We start from the raw sequence: 19,790 nt of genomic DNA on the forward strand, positions 1-19,790 counted from the left end.
GTCATTCATGTCTTCTCCAGTCTGAGGCGCTGTGACCCTTGCCGCACACGCAAGACTGAGGGCTGTGTCATTCATGTATTCTCCAGTCTGAGGCGCTGGGACCCTTGCCGCACAGGCAAGTCTGAGGGCTGGGTCATTCATGTATTCTCCAGTCTGAGGCGCTGGGACGCTTGCCGCACACGCAAGTCTGAGGGCTGGGTCATTCATGTATTCTCCAGTCTGAGGCGCTGGGACCCTTGCCGCACACGCAAGTCTGAGGGCTGGGTCGTTCATGTATTCTCCATTCTGAGGCACTGGGACCCTTGCCGCACACACAAGTCTGAGGGCTGGGTCATTCACGTGTTCTCCAGTCTGAGGCGCAGTGGCCCTTGCCGCACACGCAAGTCTGAGGGCTGGGTCATTCATGTATTCTCCAGTCTGAGGCGCTGGGACCCTTGCCGCACACGCAGGTCTGAGGGCTGGGTCATTCATGTATTCTCCAGTCTGAGGCGCTGGGACCCTTGCCGCACACGCAAGTCTGAGGGCTGGGTCATTCATGTGTTCTCCATTCTGAGGCGCTGGGACCCTTGCCGCACACGCAAGTCTGAGGGCTGGGTCATTCATGTATTCTCCAGTCTGAGGCGCTGGGCCCTTTCCGCATACGCAAGTCTGAGGGCTGGGTCATTCATGTGTTCTCCAGTCTGAGGCGCTGGAGCCCTTTCCGCACACCCAAGTCTGAGTGCTTGTGTCATTCAAGGGTTCTCCAGTCTGAGGCGCTGGGGCCCTTGCCGCACACGCAAGTCTGAGGGCTTGGGTCATTCATGTGTTCTCCAGTCTGAGGCGCTGTGACTCTTGCCGCACACGCAAGACTGAGGGCTTGGGTCATTCATGTGTTCTCCAGTCTGAGGCGCTGTGACCCTTGCCGCACACGCAAGTCTGAGGGCTTGGGTCATTCATGTATTCTCCAGTCTGAGGCGCTGTGACCATTGCCGCACACGCAAGTCTGAGGGCTTGGGTCATCCATGTATTCTCCTGTCTGAGGCGCTGGGACCCTTGCCGCAAACGCAAGTCTGAGGGCTGGGTCATTCATGTATTCTCCAGTCTGAGGCGCTGGGACCCTTGCCGCACACGCAAGTCTGAGGGCTGGGTCATTCATGTATTCTCCAGTCTGAGGCGCAGGGACCCTTGCCGCACACGCAACTCTGAGGGCTGGGTCATTCATGTATTCTCCAGTCTGAGGCGCTGGGGCCCTTGCCGCACACGCAAGTCTGAGGGCTGGGTCATTCACGTGTTCTCCAGTCTGAGGCGCTGGGGCCCTTGCCGCACACCCAAGTCTGAGTACTTGTGTCATTCAAGGGTTCTCCAGTCTGAGGCGCTGTGACCCTAGCCGCACACGCAAGTCCGAGGGCTTGGGTCATTCATGTATTCTCCAGTCTGAGGCGCTGTAACCCTTGCCGCACACGCAAGTCTGAGGGCTTGGGTCATTCATGTGTTCTCCAGTCTGAGGGGCTGTGACCCTTGCCGCACACGCAAGTCTGAGGGCTGGGTCATTCATGTATTCTCCCGTCTGAGGCGCTGTTACCCTTGCCGCACACGCAAGTCTGAGGGCTGGGTCATTCATGTATTCTCCAGTCTGAGGCGCTGTGACCCTTGCCGCACAAGCAAGTCTGAGGGCTGGGTCATTCATGTATTCTCCAGTCTGAGGCGCTGGGACCCTTGCCGCACACGCAAGTCTGAGGGCTGGGTCATTCATGTATTCTCCAGTCTGAGGCGCAGGGACCCTTGCCGCACACGCAAGTCTGAGGGCTGGGTCATTCATGTATTCTCCAGTCTGAGGCGCTGGGGCCCTTGCCGCACACGCAAGTCTGAGGGCTGGGTCATTCATGTGTTCTCCAGTCTGAGGCGCTGGGGCCCTTGCCGCACACCCAAGTCTGAGTGCTTGTGTCATTCAAGGGTTCTCCAGTCTGAGGCGCTGTGACCCTAGCCGCACACGCAAGTCCGAGGGCTTGGGTCATTCATGTATTCTCCAGTCTGAGGCGCTGTAACCCTTGCCGCACACGCAAGTCTGAGGGCTTGGGTCATTCATGTGTTCTCCAGTCTGAGGGGCTGTGACCCTTGCCGCACACGCAAGTCTGAGGGCTGGGTCATTCATGTATTCTCCCGTCTGAGGCGCTGTTACCCTTGCCGCACACGCAAGTCTGAGGGCTGTGTCATTCACGTATGCTCCCGTCTGAGGAACTGGGACCCTTGCCGCACATGCAAGTCTGAGGGCTGGGTCATTCATGTCTTCTCCAGTCTGAGGCGCTGTGACCCTTGCCGCACACGCAAGTCTGAGGGCTGTGTCATTCATGTATTCTCCAGTCTGAGGCGCTGGGACCCTTGCCGCACACGCAAGTCTGGGGGCTGGGTCATTCATGTATTCTCCAGTCTGAGGCGCTGGGACCCTTGCCGCACACGCAGGTCTGAGGGCTTGGGTCATTCATGTATTCTCCAGTCTGAGGCGCTAGGACCCTTGCCGCACACGCAAGTCTGAGGGCTGGGTCATTCATGTATTCTCCAGTCTGAGGCGCTAGGACCCTTGCCGCACACGCAAGTCTGAGGGCTAGGTCGTTCATGTATTCTCCAGTCTGAGGTGCTGAGACCCTTGCCGCACACGCAAGTCTGAGGGCTGGGTCATTCATGTGTTCTCCAGTCTGAGGCGCTGGGGCCTTTGCCGCACACGCAAGTCTGAGGGCTGGGTCATTCATGTATTCTCCAGTCTGAGGCGCTGGGACCCTTGCCGCACACGCAAGTCTGAGGGCTGGGTCATTCATGTATTCTCCAGTCTGAGGCGCTGGGACCCTTGCCGCACACGCAAGTCTGAGGGCTGGGTCATTCATGTGTTCTCCATTCTGAGGCGCTGGGACCCTTGCCGCACACGCAAGTCTGAGGGCTGGGTCATTCATGTATTCTCCAGTCTGAGGCGCTGGGCCCTTTCCGCATACGCAAGTCTGAGGGCTGGGTCATTCAAGTGTTCTCCAGTCTGAGGCGCTGGAGCCCTTTCCGCACACCCAAGTCTGAGTGCTTGTGTCATTCAAGGGTTCTCCAGTCTGAGGCGCTGGGGCCCTTGCCGCACACGCAAGTCTGAGGGCTTGGGTCATTCATGTGTTCTCCAGTCTGAGGCGCTGTGACTGTTGCCGCACACGCAAGTCTGAGGGCTTGGGTCATTCATGTGTTCTCCAGTCTGAGGCGCTGTGACCCTTGCCGCACACGCAAGTCTGAGGGCTTGGGTCATTCATGTATTCTCCAGTCTGAGGCGCTGTGACCATTGCCGCACACGCAAGTCTGAGGGCTTGGGTCATTCATGTATTCTCCTGTCTGAGGCGCTGGGACCCTTGCCGCAAACGCAAGTCTGAGGGCTGGGTCATTCATGTATTCTCCAGTCTGAGGCGCTGGGACCCTTGCCGCACACGCAAGTCTGAGGGCTGGGTCATTCATGTATTCTCCAGTCTGAGGCGCAGGGACCCTTGCCGCACACGCAAGTCTGAGGGCTGGGTCATTCATGTATTCTCCAGTCTGAGGCGCTGGGGCCCTTGCCGCACACGCAAGTCTGAGGGCTGGGTCATTTATGTGTTCTCCAGTCTGAGGCGCTGGGGCCCTTGCCGCACACCCAAGTCTGAGTGCTTGTGTCATTCAAGGGTTCTCCAGTCTGAGGCGCTGTGACCCTAGCCGCACACGCAAGTCCGAGGGCTTGGGTCATTCATGTATTCTCCAGTCTGAGGCGCTGTAACCCTTGCCGCACACGCAAGTCTGAGGGCTTGGGTCATTCATGTGTTCTCCAGTCTGAGGGGCTGTGACCCTTGCCGCACACGCAAGTCTGAGGGCTGGGTCATTCATGTATTCTCCCGTCTGAGGCGCTGTTACCCTTGCCGCACACGCAAGTCTGAGGGCTGGGTCATTCATGTATTCTCCAGTCTGAGGCGCTGTGACCCTTGCCGCACACGCAAGTCTGAGGGCTGGGTCATTCATGTATTCTCCCTTCTGAGGCGCTGTGACCCTTGCCGCACACGCAAGTCTGAGGGCTGGGTCATTCACGTATGCTCCCGTCTGAGGCACTGGGACCCTTGCCGCACATGCAAGTCTGAGGGCTGGGTCATTCATGTCTTCTCCAGTCTGAGGCGCTGTGACCCTTGCCGCACACGCAAGTCTGAGGGCTGTGTCATTCATGTATTCTCCAGTCTGAGGCGCTGGGACCCTTGCCGCACACGCAAGTCTGAGGGCTGGGTCATTCATGTATTCTCCAGTCTGAGGCGCTGGGACCCTTGCCGCACACGCAGGTCTGAGGGCTGGGTCATTCATGTATTCTCCAGTCTGAGGCGCTAGGACCCTTGCCGCACACGCAAGTCTGAGGGCTGGGTCATTCATGTATTCTCCAGTCTGAGGCGCTAGGACCCTTGCCGCACACGCAAGTTTGAGGGCTAGGTCGTTCATGTATTCTCCAGTCTGAGGCGCTGGGACCCTTGCCGCACACGCAAGTCTGAGGGCTGGGTCATTCATGTGTTCTCCAGTCTGAGGCGCTGGGACCCTTGCCGCACACGCAAGTCTGAGGGCTGGGTCATTCATGTATTCTCCAGTCTGAGGCGCTGGGCCCTTTCCGCATACGCAAGTCTGAGGGCTGGGTCATTCAAGTGTTCTCCAGTCTGAGGCGCTGGAGCCCTTTCCGCACACCCAAGTCTGAGTGCTTGTGTCATTCAAGGGTTCTCCAGTCTGAGGCGCTGGGGCCCTTGCCGCACACGCAAGTCTGAGGGCTTGGGTCATTCATGTGTTCTCCAGTCTGAGGCGCTGTGACTGTTGCCGCACACGCAAGTCTGAGGGCTTGGGTCATTCATGTGTTCTCCAGTCTGAGGCGCTGTGACCCTTGCCGCACACGCAAGTCTGAGGGCTTGGGTCATTCATGTATTCTCCAGTCTGAGGCGCTGTGACCATTGCCGCACACGCAAGTCTGAGGGCTTGGGTCATTCATGTATTCTCCTGTCTGAGGCGCTGGGACCCTTGCCGCAAACGCAAGTCTGAGGGCTGGGTCATTCATGTATTCTCCAGTCTGAGGCGCTGGGACCCTTGCCGCACACGCAAGTCTGAGGGCTGGGTCATTCATGTATTCTCCAGTCTGAGGCGCAGGGACCCTTGCCGCACACGCAAGTCTGAGGGCTGGGTCATTCATGTATTCTCCAGTCTGAGGCGCTGGGGCCCTTGCCGCACACGCAAGTCTGAGGGCTGGGTCATTTATGTGTTCTCCAGTCTGAGGCGCTGGGGCCCTTGCCGCACACCCAAGTCTGAGTGCTTGTGTCATTCAAGGGTTCTCCAGTCTGAGGCGCTGTGACCCTAGCCGCACACGCAAGTCCGAGGGCTTGGGTCATTCATGTATTCTCCAGTCTGAGGCGCTGTAACCCTTGCCGCACACGCAAGTCTGAGGGCTTGGGTCATTCATGTGTTCTCCAGTCTGAGGGGCTGTGACCCTTGCCGCACACGCAAGTCTGAGGGCTGGGTCATTCATGTATTCTCCCGTCTGAGGCGCTGTTACCCTTGCCGCACACGCAAGTCTGAGGGCTGGGTCATTCATGTATTCTCCAGTCTGAGGCGCTGTGACCCTTGCCGCACACGCAAGTCTGAGGGCTGGGTCATTCATGTATTCTCCCTTCTGAGGCGCTGTGACCCTTGCCGCACACGCAAGTCTGAGGGCTGGGTCATTCACGTATGCTCCCGTCTGAGGCACTGGGACCCTTGCCGCACATGCAAGTCTGAGGGCTGGGTCATTCATGTCTTCTCCAGTCTGAGGCGCTGTGACCCTTGCCGCACACGCAAGTCTGAGGGCTGTGTCATTCATGTATTCTCCAGTCTGAGGCGCTGGGACCCTTGCCGCACACGCAAGTCTGAGGGCTGGGTCATTCATGTATTCTCCAGTCTGAGGCGCTGGGACCCTTGCCGCACACGCAGGTCTGAGGGCTGGGTCATTCATGTATTCTCCAGTCTGAGGCGCTAGGACCCTTGCCGCACACGCAAGTCTGAGGGCTGGGTCATTCATGTATTCTCCAGTCTGAGGCGCTAGGACCCTTGCCGCACACGCAAGTTTGAGGGCTAGGTCGTTCATGTATTCTCCAGTCTGAGGCGCTGGGACCCTTGCCGCACACGCAAGTCTGAGGGCTGGGTCATTCATGTGTTCTCCAGTCTGAGGCGCTGGGGCCCTTGCCGCACACGCAAGTCTGAGGGCTGGGTCATTCATGTATTCTCCAGTCTGAGGCGCTGGGACCCTTGCCGCACACGCAAGTCTGAGGGCTGGGTCATTCATGTATTCTCCAGTCTGAGGCGCTGGGACCCTTGCCGCACACGCAAGTCTGAGGGCTGGGTCATTCATGTGTTCTCCAGACTGAGGCCCTGGGACACTTGCCGCAAACGCAAGTCTGAGGGCTGGGTCAGTCATGTATTCTCCAGTCTGAGGCGCTGGGACCCTTGCCGCACACGCAAGTCTGAGGGCTGGGTCATTCATGTATTCTCCAGTCTGAGGCGCTGGGGCCCTTTCCGCATACGCAAGTCTGAGGGCTGGGTCATTCATGTGTTCTCCAGTCTGAGGCACTGGGGCCGTTGCCGCACACCCAAGTCTGAGGGCTTGTGTCATTCAAGGGTTCTCCAGTCTGAGGCGCTGGGGCCCTTGCAGCACACGCAAGTCTGAGGGCTTGGGTCATTCATGTGTTCTCCAGTCTGAGGCGCTGGACCCTTGCCGCACACGCAAGTATGAGGGCTGGGTCATTCATGTGTTCTCCAGTCTGAGGCGCTGTGACTCTTGCCGCACACGCAAGTCTGAGGGCTTGGGTCATTCATGTGTTCTCCAGTCTGAGGCGCTGTGACCCTTGCCGCACACGCAAGTCTGAGGGCTTGGGTCATTCATGTATTCTCCAGTCTGAGGCTCTGTGACCATTGCCGCACACGCAAGTCTGAGGGCTTGGGTCATTCATGTATTCTCCAGTCTGATGTGCTGTGACCCTTGCCGCACACGCAAGTCTGAGGGCTTGGGTCATTCATGTATTCTCCAGTCTGAGGCGCTGTAACCCTTGCCGCACACGCAAGTCTGAGGGCTTGGGTCATTCATGTATTATCCAGTCTGAGGGGCTGTGACCCTTGCCGCACACGCAAGTCTGAGGGCTGGGTCATTCATGTATTTTCCCGTCTGAGGTGCTGTGACCCTTGCCGCACACGCAAGTCTGAGGGCTGGGTCATTCATGTATTCTCCAGTCTGAGGCGCTGGGACCCTTGCCGCACACGCAAGTCTGAGGGCTGGGTCATTCATGTATTCTCCAGTCTTAGGCGCTGGACCCTTGCCGCACACGCAAGTCTGAGGGCTGGGTCATTCATGTATTCTCCAGTCTGAGGCGCTGGGACCCTTGCCGCACACGAGGTCTGAGGGCTGGGTCATTCATGTATTTTCCAGTCTGAGGGGCTGGGACACTTGCCACACACGCAAGTCTGAGGGCTGGTTCATTCATGTATTCTCCAGTGTGAGGCGCTGGGACCCTTTCCGCACACGCAAGTCTGAGGTCTGGGTCATTCATGTATTCTCCAGTCTGAGGCGCTGGGACCCTTGCCACACACGCAAGTCTGAGGGCTTGGGTCATTCATGTGTTCTCCAGTTTGAGGCGCTGTGACCCTTGCCGCACACGCAGGTCTGAGGGCTCGGGTCATTCATGTATTCTCCAGTCTGAGGCGCTGGGACCCTTGCCGCACCCGCAAGTCTGAGGGCTGGGTCGTTCATGTATTCTCCCGTCTGAGGCACTGTGAACCTTGCCGCACACACAAGTCTGAGGGCTGGGTCATTCATGTATTCTCCAGTCTGAGGCACTGGGACCCTTGCCGCACACGCAAGTCTGAGGGCTGGGTCATTCATGTATTCTCCAGTCTGAGGCAATGGGACCCTTGCCGCACATGCAAGTCTGAGGGCTGGGTCATTCATGTGTTCTCCAGTCTGAGGTGCTGGGGCCCTTGCCGCACACCCAAGTCTGAGTGCTTGTGTCATTCAAGGGTTCTCCAGTCTGAGGCGCTGGGACCCTTGCCGCACACGCAAGTCTGAGGGCTGGGTCATTCATGTATTATCCAGTCTTAGGCGCTGGACCCTTGCCGCACACGCAAGTCTGAGGGCTGGGTCATTCATGTATTCTCCAGTCTGAGGCGCTGGGACCCTTGCCGCACACGAGGTCTGAGGGCTGGGTCATTCATGTATTTTCCAGTCTGAGGGGCTGGGACCCTTGCCGCACACGCAAGTCTGAGGGCTGGTTCATTCATGTATTCTCCAGTGTGAGGCGCTGGGACCCTTTCCGCACACGCAAGTCTGAGGTCTGGGTCATTCATATATTCTCCAGTCTGAGGCGCTGGGACCCTTGCCACACACGCAAGTCTGAGGGCTTGGGTCATTCATGTGTTCTCCAGTTTGAGGCGCTGTGACCCTTGCCGCACACGCAGGTCTGAGGGCTCGGGTCATTCATGTATTCTCCAGTCTGAGGCGCTGGGACCCTTGCCGCACCCGCAAGTCTGAGGGCTGGGTCGTTCATGTATTCTCCCGTCTGAGGCACTGTGAACCTTGCCGCACACGCAAGTCTGAGGGCTGGGTCATTCATGTATTCTCCAGTCTGAGGCACTGGGACCCTTGCCGCACACGCAAGTCTGAGGGCTGGGTCATTCATGTATTCTCCAGTCTGAGGCAATGGGACCCTTGCCGCACACGCAAGTCTGAGGGCTGGGTCATTCATGTGTTCTCCAGTCTGAGGTGCTGGGGCCCTTGCCGCACACCCAAGTCTGAGTGCTTGTGTCATTCAAGGGTTCTCCAGTCTGAGGCGCTGGGGCCCTTGCCGCACACGCAAGTCTGAGGGCTTGGGTCATTCATGTGTTCTCCAGTCTGAGGCGCTGTGACCCTTGCCGCTCACGCATGTCTGAGGGCTTGGGTCATTCATGTATTCTCCAGTCTGAGACGCCGTGACCATTGCCGCACACGCAAGTCTGAGGACTTGGGTCATTCATGTATTCTCCAGTCTGAGGCGCTGTGACCCTTGCCGCACATGCAAGTCTGAGGGCTTGGGTCATTCATGTATTCTAAAGTCTGAGGCACTGTGACCCTTGCCGCACACCCAAGTATGATGGCTTGTGTCATTCAAGGGTTCTCCAGTCTGAGGCGCTGGGGCCCTTGCAGCACACGCAAGTCTGAGGGCTTGGGTCATTCATGTGTTCTCCAGTCTGAGGCGCTGGACCCTTGCCGCACACGCAAGTCTGAGGGCTGGGTCATTCATGTGTTCTCCAGCCTGAGGCGCTGTGACTCTTGCCGCACACGCAAGTCTGAGGGCTTGGGTCATTCATGTGTTCTCCAGTCTGAGGCGCTGTGACCCTTGCCGCACACGCAAGTCTGAGGGCTTGGGTCATTCATGTATTCTCCAGTCTGAGGCTCTGTGACCATTGCCGCACACGCAAGTCTGAGGGCTTGGGTCATTCATGTATTCTCCAGTCTGATGCGCTGTGACCCTTGCCGCACACGCAAGTCTGAGGGCTTGGGTCATTCATGTATTCTCCAGTCTGAGGGGGTGTAACCCTTGCCGCACACGCAAGTCTGAGGGCTTGGGTCATTCATGTATTATCCAGTCTGAGGGGCTGTGACCCTTGCCGCACACGCAAGTCTGAGGGCTGGGTCATTCATGTATTCTCCCGTCTGAGGTGCTGTGACCCTTGCCGCACACGCAAGTCTGAGGGCTGGGTCATTCATGTATTCTCCAGTCTGAGGCGCTGGGACCATTGCCGCACACGCAAGTCTGAGGGCTGGGTCATTCATGTATTCTCCAGTCTTAGGCGCTGGACCCTTCCCGCACACGCAAGTCTGAGGGCTGGGTCATTCATGTATTCTCCAGTCTGAGGCGCTGGGACCCTTGCCGCACACGAGGTCTGAGGGCTGGGTGTGAGAAGTTGGCCTGATAGGTGATGTTTCCAATTCTGGAACCACCTATTATCAGACCAAACAATCCCTTATGGTGTCTGGTTGTAAGTCAACCTTATTAGACAAGCTATCCTAGGGGTAGCATGGACTAAGCAGCCTAAAGGCTTAACTTAAGAGGTCGTGTTAAGCGAGCTGTTTTACCACATACAATCCTGTAATATCAAATGAAAGGACACCACCCAAGTATATATTATAAAAATATATGTGTTTATTACTAAAAACAATCCCCAGTATTCTTTATGAATAAAGGGGCACAAGCGTTAAATCAAAAGCACTGTTTAAACATACAAGTTGCACAATTATGGATGAGGGCGGGTGGCCACTCAAACCATATACTAAACAAGTGGTATAAGAGATACCAATCGAGCAGTGGTTAGGCCTAGGGCCTAGGGAATCGCTGGGAGCAGTCAGGACAAGCAATGCTGAAGTCGGGAATGGCCCTCGGGATTCGGGAGATGTGCGGAAAGCGCACGCATGCACCAATGTTAACCAATGGTGCGTAAAAGTCATAAAGTTAAAGTTTAAGGACACTTCCGCTGGACCTAGAGGAACAAAACTTAACACACAGACCCTAGAGATGTGCACCAGTGTGGGAACACCGGCGGAGCCAAGTTACCTCACCCACAGGAAGTGGGTGCACAGGGTCGAAGTGGCGTCGGGTTTTGACACGCAGGCTCTTGGTGCTTGAAGCTGAAAGGGCTGCAGGCAGGTTGAAGATGAAGTGTCCGGTGGAGTCCAAGGGTGGACTCAAGTCGAAGGGTACCTGAAAGCAGAGGGGACAGAGTCTGGGTCACTCAGCAGTGACCAGGGTGGAACCAGGACGGAACCAGGCAATGTCGGGCGCAATCAGGTGGTCGTCGAGGAGCTTCTCTCCGCTGTCACGTGGGCTCTGGGGCATCTGCGACGTCCAGGAGCAGGTCACGATCTGTCCCACGCAGGCTCTCACCGTCGGCGCTGTCGGCTTCAAGTTTGGAGCAAACAACACTTGGCAAGAGCAATCCACGCGGAACCGGGAGATTGCTTCTCACTCGAACCAGGAAGGTCAGAGTGGGGGCTCCTTTTCAGGGGAGCTGATGCAGATCTGGAGCAACCAGATTCACGAGTCTTCTTTGTAGTTTCGTCGGCACAGGGACCACTAGCCAGCTGGCAAGTGACCGGGCCAACACGTTGAGCCAAATGGAGCAGAAGGGCCCCACGCAGCACTCGTTGAGTGTGGAGGGCTGAACTTCGGCTCAAGAGTAGCTCAGGGTAGGGGCTTCTCAAACCCCAGTGCACAGCTTCGAGGGTCACTCGTGGGCTGCACGGTCAGCGTCTCGTGGTCAATTCAAGATGGCGTGCCCCACGCTTCCGGTCGCCTCCACGGGTCTCAGCTCTGCAGGGACTGTGGATCGGGCTGTTGGAAGGCAGGCAAGCTTGATCTCGTCGATCTCAGTCGCTCGAGTTCCGGCGGGAACTGCAACTAAGTAGACGTCGAGGGCTGGATGGTGCCTGCTGCTGCAGGGTGGTCACTCCTTGACCACAAGGGAGATTCTTCGGGCTTCCACGTTGAGATGGAGGTCCAAGGGTCCAGAGTTTCGTTTCTAATGTTTCTTCCAGGAAATCTGATGTGCATTGGCACTGCTCCCACTCTTATTCGAATCTGGGGGGCGTGATTACCTGCTAGGTCCCCCCCTATGGGTGGGACCCAGGAAGGGGGTGGATACACCCCTTTCCTTTGATCCAGGCCGCCCTGGCACGAGGGCTGGAGTGCCCCAGAACCGGTTTGGCCGGATTATGCAAGGGGCAGCCTTGTGCGCCCCAGGCAGTGTCTGGTTTCTTTCAGACCTCCCTGCTACAATCCACTATCTCCTGTCTGGAGGGCGGTGACACCCTCCTGTGACAGGAAACCCTTTGTCCAGGACCCATTTGGCCGAGTTTCGGTCAGCTGCAGGGGTCCAGACATTTGTCTGTGGCAGAGGCATCCATTTTGGGGATCTAAGGTCTTTGGAGAAATTAACCGCATTAAAGTAAAGGAACATGTCTTACCCCTCTAGAGGGGTGGAATGCTATCCCCGTCGCCAGAACTGGCGAGGGGATAGTATTCCAAATCGTATGACACCTTACACGACATGTTTTGATAAAGCCAAACCAGAGTTGCTATATAACCGCGAGGATTATAAGGCACTTAAGAGTATATGGTATGGCATTATCCTGAAACAGCTTAGGGAGTTGTTCCCGACAGCTGCAGACAGGCTCAGCTCATGCCAGAGCTCCATCTCACATTAAACCACGCACTCTGCCTCCAGGATTGATGAGGCCTTCCATAGGAGTGGCTCACAGGTTTATATGTGTCCAGATATAGGGTTAGATATAGGTATACTATACCTCAGTAAGGGGTGTTTACACCACCTTACCCCAGCTGAGTGATCAGCCAGTTGTGTCAATTTAAGAACCAGCCAGGGGTGGCAAAATATATGCTGCAGCCCCTGGTAGGCCTTGGTGGCCCCTATGCCCTGGGCACCTATAGTGCACTATACAGGGGCTGACAAGGAGTCCATTTCCAACTGTGGTATGTGCCTATAGCACATGTATCATTAATTTAGTGAGAGAACAGCAGGCTGGGGGTCTGATCAGCAGGCCCACATCCTCAGTAGTCGAAAACCAGTGAAGCAAAAAGCAAAAATTTGGGGTGACCATAGGATAGCAGACCCTACTCTCCTACACAACCCCCCCCAAACGCAGGGACATTAAACTAACCTTGACCAGATAAGTCTTCATGTTCTAAGTGGAAGTACCTGGAGAGACCATCTGCATTACCATGGTCAGTCCCTGGGCGGTGCTCCACTGTAAAGTCCATCCCCTGTAGGGAAATGGACCACCTGAGCAGTTTGGGATTTTCACCCTTCATCTGATTGAGCCACAAGAGGGCCTTGTGATCTGTCTGCACTAGGAAGTGAGTTCCAAACAAGTAGGACCTCAGCTTCTTTAGTGACCAAACCACAGCAAAGGCCTCCCTCTCTATGGCTGACCAACGTTTCTCTCTAGGGGTCAGCCTCCTGCTAATGAAAGCAATAGGCTGGTCTTGACCATCTTGATTAAGTTGTGAGAGCACAGCTCCCACCCCCAACTCAGAAGCATCTGTCTGTACAATGAACTGTTTGGAGTAGTCAGGACTCTTCAGGATAGGTGCAGAGCACATGGCCTTCTTCAGGTCATCAAATGCCTTTTGACAGCTAACTGTCCACTGAACCTTTTTTGGCATCTTCTTGGATGTCAAGTCATTTAATGGTGTCACTATAGACCCATAGTTTTTCACAAACTTTCTGTAATACCCAGTCAGGCCCAAGAAGGCTCTGACTTGTGTCTGGGTAACTGGAGGAGCCCAGTCCTGTATGGCCTGGATTTTGCTCTCCAGTGGCTGAACCTGACCTCCACCTACTAGGTGGCCCAGGTATACAACCTTACTCTGCCCTATCTGGCACTTGGTGGCCTTGATAGTCAGGCCTGCCTTTTGCAGGGCCTCCAGAACTTTCTTCAGGTGGATCAGGTGATCCTCCCAGGTGGAGCTAAAGACAGCAATATCATCTAGATATGCTGCACAAAAGTCATCCAACCCAGTAAGGACTTGGTTCACCAACCTTTGGAAAGTGGCAGGTGCATTCTTCAAACCAAAGGGCATTACCACAAACTGATAATGTCCACTAGGGGTAGAGAATGCTGTTTTGGCTTTTGACTCCTCAGCTAATCTGATTTGCCAGTAGCCAGCTGTCAGATCAAATGTGCTCAGAAACTTGGCAGAAGCCAATCTGTCAATGAGCTCATCTGCTCTTGGAATGGGGTGAGCATCTGTCCTAGTGACAGCATTGAGACCCCTGTAGTCCACGCAAAATCTCATTTCTCTCTTTCCATCTTGGGTATGAGGTTTTGGCACAAGGACTACTGGGCTGGCCCATGGGCTCTCTGATGGCTCAATCACTCCAAGCTCTAACATCTTTTGCACCTCAGCCTTGATGCAATCCCTGACATGGTCAGGTTGCTGTAGATCTTATTCTTCACAGGCAGACTGTCACCAGTGTCCACCACATGGGTACACCAGTCAGTCTGGCTGGGTGTGAGTGAAAACAAATGCCTGTGGGCCTGCAAAACTTGTCTGCAGTCCACCTGTTGTTGGTCAGTGAGGCTGCCTGCCAAGGCTACTCCATCAACTGAACCATCATCAGGGTTCTGAGAAAGCAGGTCTGGGAGAGGGTCACTCTCTTCCTCCTGATCCCCATCTGTGGCCATGAGCAAGCTCATGTCCTCCCTGTCCACAAATGCTTTCAAGCGATTCACATGGATTACCCTGTGAGGGCTCCTGGGTGTTCCAAAGTCCACCAAGTAGGTGACTTCTCCCTTCTTTTCAATGATAGGATAGGGTCCACTCCATTTGTCCTGGAGTGCTGCTGGAGCCACTGGCTCCAGTACCCACACCTTCTGTCCTGATTGGAACTCTACCAGTACAGCCTTTTGGTCATGCCAAGCTTTCTGTAGTTCTTGGCTGGCCTCCAGGTTTTTGGATGCTCTTTCCAAGTATTCAGCCATCCTGGAGCTGAGACCAAGTACATAGTCCACTATGTCTAGTTTGGGCTTTTTGAGAGGTAACTCCCATCCTTCCTTCACCAAACACAATGGACCTCTCACAGGGTGGCCAAACAAAAGTTCAAAAGGGCTGTAGCCAACCCCCTTCTGTGGGACCTCTCTGTAAGCAAAGAGCAGGCAGGGTAAAAGAATGTCCCATTTCCGCCTGAGCTTCTCTGGTAATCCTTTTATCATGCCTTTTAGGGTCTTGTTAAATCTCTCCACAAGCCCATTGCACTGTGGATGGTAGGGGGTGGTAAACTTTTAGTTTACTCCACACTCCTTCCACATTGCTTTCAGATAGCTGGACATAAAATTGGTGCCCCTATCTGATAACACCTCCTTTGGGAAGCCCACTCTTGAGAAAACTGCAATGAGGGCTTTTGCCACCACAGGTGCTGTGGTGGTCCTCAGGGGAATAGCCTCTGGATACCTGGTGGCATGATCCACTACCACCAGTATAAATCTGTTCCCAGATGCTGTTTGGGGGTCCATTGGACCCACAATATCAATTCCAACTCTTTCAAAGGGAACCCCCACCACAGGTAGTGGTATTAGGGGGGCCTTGTTGTGCCACCTGACTTACCACTGGCTTGGCAAGTGACACAGGAGCGGCAAAACTCCTTGACATCCTCTGACATGTGAGGCCAGTGAAAGTGTGAAACAAGCCTGTCCCACGTCTTGTTCTGGCCTAAGTGTCCTGCAAGGGGAATATCATGGGCCAAGGTAAGGAGGAACCCCCTAAACTTCAGAGGTATAACCAACCTCCTGGTCATGCCAGGCTTGGGGTCTCTAGCCTCTGAGTAAAGGAGTCCATCATCCCAATACACAGTATGGGTACCTTGGGCATTCCCAGCAGCCTCAGCAGCAGCCTGCTGTCTGAGGGGTTCAAGGGAAGGGCAATCTAATTGAGCCTGCCTCAGGTCTGCCCTTGAGGGTCCCCCTGTCCCCAGAAACTCAACCTGGTCAGGTTCAAGTTCCTCAGAGACAGTCTCCTCTTGGACTGCAGAATCAGTTTCCTCTGAAACTTGATCCTCAACCTGGGGCAAGGTGGAAGGCTCAGCCTTTCCTCTCTTGCTCCTTCTCTTGGGTTGTGGTTGGTCTATTGTTCCAAGATCCACCACTGGTTCAGGAAGGCACTTCTTAGCCTGAGCCCTTGTCATGGCAAGGACATGCTCTGAAATCCCTAGCATTTCTGCATGAGTCCTGTACTCCACTTCTGACCATGCTGAGCTTTCAAGATCATTGCCTAACAGACAGTCTACTGGTAGGTCTGCACTCACAACAACTTTCTTTAGGCCATCTACCCCTCCCCAGGAGAAGTTCACAACTGCCACACTATGGGAAGTAGTGGAGTTGCTTGCATTGGTCACTAGGTAGCTCTCACCTAGTACAATCTGTCCAGGGTCCACAAAGTCAGGTGTCACCATGGTGACACTGGCACAGGTGTCCCTGTAGGCTTGAGCCAGTTTCTCATTAATTAAGGGAGTCTGCCTGTATTTGCCCAGGTTACTGGGGCTTACTGCAGTGGGCAACTCAATGTCCACATCATACAGGAGAACTGCCTGTGTAGGGATTCTGACTAGGCCAGATCCTACTTCAATACCCAGGGTCAACCCAGCTACACCCTTGGACTGTGTTCCACCACTGCTTACTGTACTTGGGGTTGCAGTTGCTTTAGGAGCTGGAGTGGTGGAGACTGGATTTGCCTTGGTGCATTCACTGCCCCAGTGTGAAACTGATTTGCAGGTATTACACCAAGGTGTCTTTGGACCTTTGTTCTTCTTCTTCTTGTTTCCATTTTGGGAACCACCCTCCTTACTATTAGTTTGGGGGCCTGAAGACTTCTGGTCTTTTTCTTTATCTTTCTGATTACCACCCTTCTGGTCTGTTTTCTTCTGGTCACCACCTTGGATCTGGGGTTTCTGCTTAATCCTTGTTCTGACCCATTTGTCCGCCTTCTTTCCCAATTCTTGGGGAGAGGTCAGATCAGAGTCAATAAGGTATTGATGCAACAGCTGGTTTGTGCAGTTATTAAGGATCTGTTCTCTCATCATAAGATTGTACAATCCTGTATAGTCTGAAACTTTACTTCCCTGCAACCAACCCTCCAAAGCCTTAGTGGCACACTCAACGAAATCAGTCCAGTCTTGAGTCTGTGCTTTCTGGGTGTCTCTGAACAACAACCTGTATTGCTCAGTGGTTAGGCCACACCCTTCAATAAGAGCACTCTTCAAAACAGTGTAGTTTTTGGAATCCTCAGGTCTAACTGTGAGGAGCCTGTCCCTCCCTTTCTCAGAAAAGGAGTACCATAAAATTGCAGCCCACTGATCCTCAGGAACCTGCTGTACCATGCAGGCTCTCTCAAGAGCAGTCATCCATTTGTGGATGTCATCCCCTTCTTTAAAGGGGGGCACAATTTTTGTCAGGTTTCTATTGTCATAGCCCCTGTCTTTTTCTCTTGGAAATTTGCTGCCACCAGTGGCATCTAAGCCACTTAATTTCTGCTCTCTTGCCAAGGCAAGTCTAGCTTGAGCCAAGGCTACCTCCTCCTCTCTATCTGGAGTTTGACAGCCCTCATTCTGGCCCTATGCTCTAGCTTTTGAGAAGCAGTCATGCCTCTCTGTGATTCTCTGGAGGCACTAGAAATATGAGAGTCCCCTGAGGGAGATCTCACTCTTCTGTTGCCTGGGAGAATAACATGGTGGGATCTGGGGAGGTGATGGCCCTCTCCATTCCCCAGTAGGTCTAAGTTGGCCTGGCTAAGCCTGGCAACTGGGACCTGGCTACCCCTCTGATCCTGATCTTCTAAGTCCTCAACTTCTGAGTCCTCCTCCTCCTCTTCTTCTTCCTCATCTTCCTCCTGAGGGGGATCAGTTACAGGGGGGTTCCCTCCATTTCCTGTTTCTAGGGAAGCTTCCTTTGCCCTTTCTAAGTCATCCTGCTCCAGGATGGCTACCAGGATTTGGCAGGTGGGGCTTCTGCCCCTTTTTAACCCTCTTGCTTTGCACAAGGCAACCAAGTCTTTTCGGGTTAGTTTGTCATAACTGAAAGTTGCCTGGGTAAGGTCAACTGTCACAGGAGTAGACCCTGAGGCTTTTCCTGTGTCAGACATGACTCTAGTGTGGTGTAAGTGATGCACCTACCTACACTAAGTGTTTCCGTACTGTACCTTACTAGTGAGTTGTGGTCAGGGTGTGCTAATCCCTTTAATCTACAACTACTAAGTTCAGTAGAACTTAATATGCTAAGCTTTTGATTTATATGTACCTAGAGGTACTTGATGTGATCTTTCAATTTGATACAAAGATTGCAATGGTAAAACAACAGCAAGCTCAAATCCGCACCGCTGCTCACCAATGTGAGAAGTTGGCCTGATAGGTGATGTTTCCAATTCTGGAACCACCTATTATCAGACCAAACAATCCCTTATGGTGTCTGGTTGTAAGTCAACCTTATTAGACAAGCTATCCTAGGGGTAGCATGGACTAAGCAGCCTAAAGGCTTAACTTAAGAGGTCGTGTTAAGCGAGCTGTTTTACCACATACAATCCTGTAATATCAAATGAAAGGACACCACCCAAGTATATATTATAAAAATATATGTGTTTATTACTAAAAACAATCCCCAGTATTCTTTATGAATAAAGGGGCACAAGCGTTAAATCAAAAGCACTGTTTAAACATACAAGTTGCACAATTATGGATGAGGGCGGGTGGCCACTCAAACCATATACTAAACAAGTGGTATAAGAGATACCAATCGAGCAGTGGTTAGGCCTAGGGCCTAGGGAATCGCTGGGAGCAGTCAGGACAAGCAATGCTGAAGTCGGGAATGGCCCTCGGGATTCGGGAGATGTGCGGAAAGCGCACGCATGCACCAATGTTAACCAATGGTGCGTAAAAGTCATAAAGTTAAAGTTTAAGGACACTTCCGCAGGACCTAGAGGAACAAAACTTAACACACAGACCCTAGAGATGTGCACCAGTGTGGGAACACCGGCGGAGCAAAGTTACCTCACCCACAGGAAGTGGGTGCACAGGGTCGTAGTGGCGTCGGGTTTTGACACGCAGGCTCTTGGTGCTTGAAGCTGAAAGGGCTGCAGGCAGGTTGAAGATGAAGTGTCCGGTGGAGTCGGGGGAGGCGCTAGGGGGCGCACAGCGGAATGGCTGCCTGAGCTGCAGCTCCGCCGGGCGATCACACGCGATGTGATCCATTGTCGCTGTAATCCCACCAACCCTCGTTTCACGACCCGCTATCTGTGTCGGAAGATGAGGGGCTTGAGCGGACCTGATAAATTGTGGTTTCCATCCCCGTGTTGAGGAGAACGCCGAGATATCTGCGGTGAGAGCCGGACTGCCTGACAAGATGGCCGGCGGCAGACAGCGGACCCTGTGCTCATGTGGTGAAATCGGCGGAGGACTGTCTGGAGGACCCAGCGAGCACGGATCGGGGGTAAGCTCCTGCTGCCTGGTAAAGAGTGCATGATCTCCGCTCCTATCGCCCCTGTACAACGCAGACTGTGTCCTTCAACGTCCCGCCTGCATGCCTGACAAGATGGCGGCGACTATTGCCGTAATGGCGGAAACTGCAGACTCGCGCCGATGACCGCGAACTAGACTGTGTGGCGCTGCCTGGTCGGAGATTTAGCGGGAGCGGCGGCTGGGACTAAATTTGCTGAACGATTGAGACTGGGAGCGGCCTGCCACCTGCAACCTGAAGAATCGAAGAATGCAATAAGGAGCTTGAGTCCTTCAAAAACTATCTAGATAAGAGAAAGAATGACAAATTACTCAAAGATAAACATTTTGCAACAATTGAAAACACATATCCATACCTCAAACCTGACTTTTACCAGCAAAACCATTATACTACAGAAATAAGAGATCAACAACCACAACAACAACGGGTCAACACATTCTCAGAAACATCTGACTCAGAGAATGAAAGTGTTGAAGGATATTATGACCCAGATCCCAGTTACAACCAAAATCAAAATAGAGGTAACCGAAGACAGCCCCCTTTTTTAGGGACGCGCGGGGGCAACCGGGGACGCCCCAGAGTTCATTTCCAGGGCCAACCGAGGGGCAACTACCAGCCCCAACATCATCAACATCAGGTAGAACCACAATTCATCCGCGAAACACGGAGCAGACAATATTGGAAACCCGGAATGTGATTCCAATTTTTAATCTCTCCAAACATAATTTAG

The sequence above is a fragment of the Lissotriton helveticus genome (assembly GCF_964261635.1).
Source record: "Lissotriton helveticus chromosome 1_1 unlocalized genomic scaffold, aLisHel1.1 SUPER_1_unloc_25, whole genome shotgun sequence".
Taxonomy (NCBI): Eukaryota; Metazoa; Chordata; class Amphibia; order Caudata; family Salamandridae; genus Lissotriton; species Lissotriton helveticus.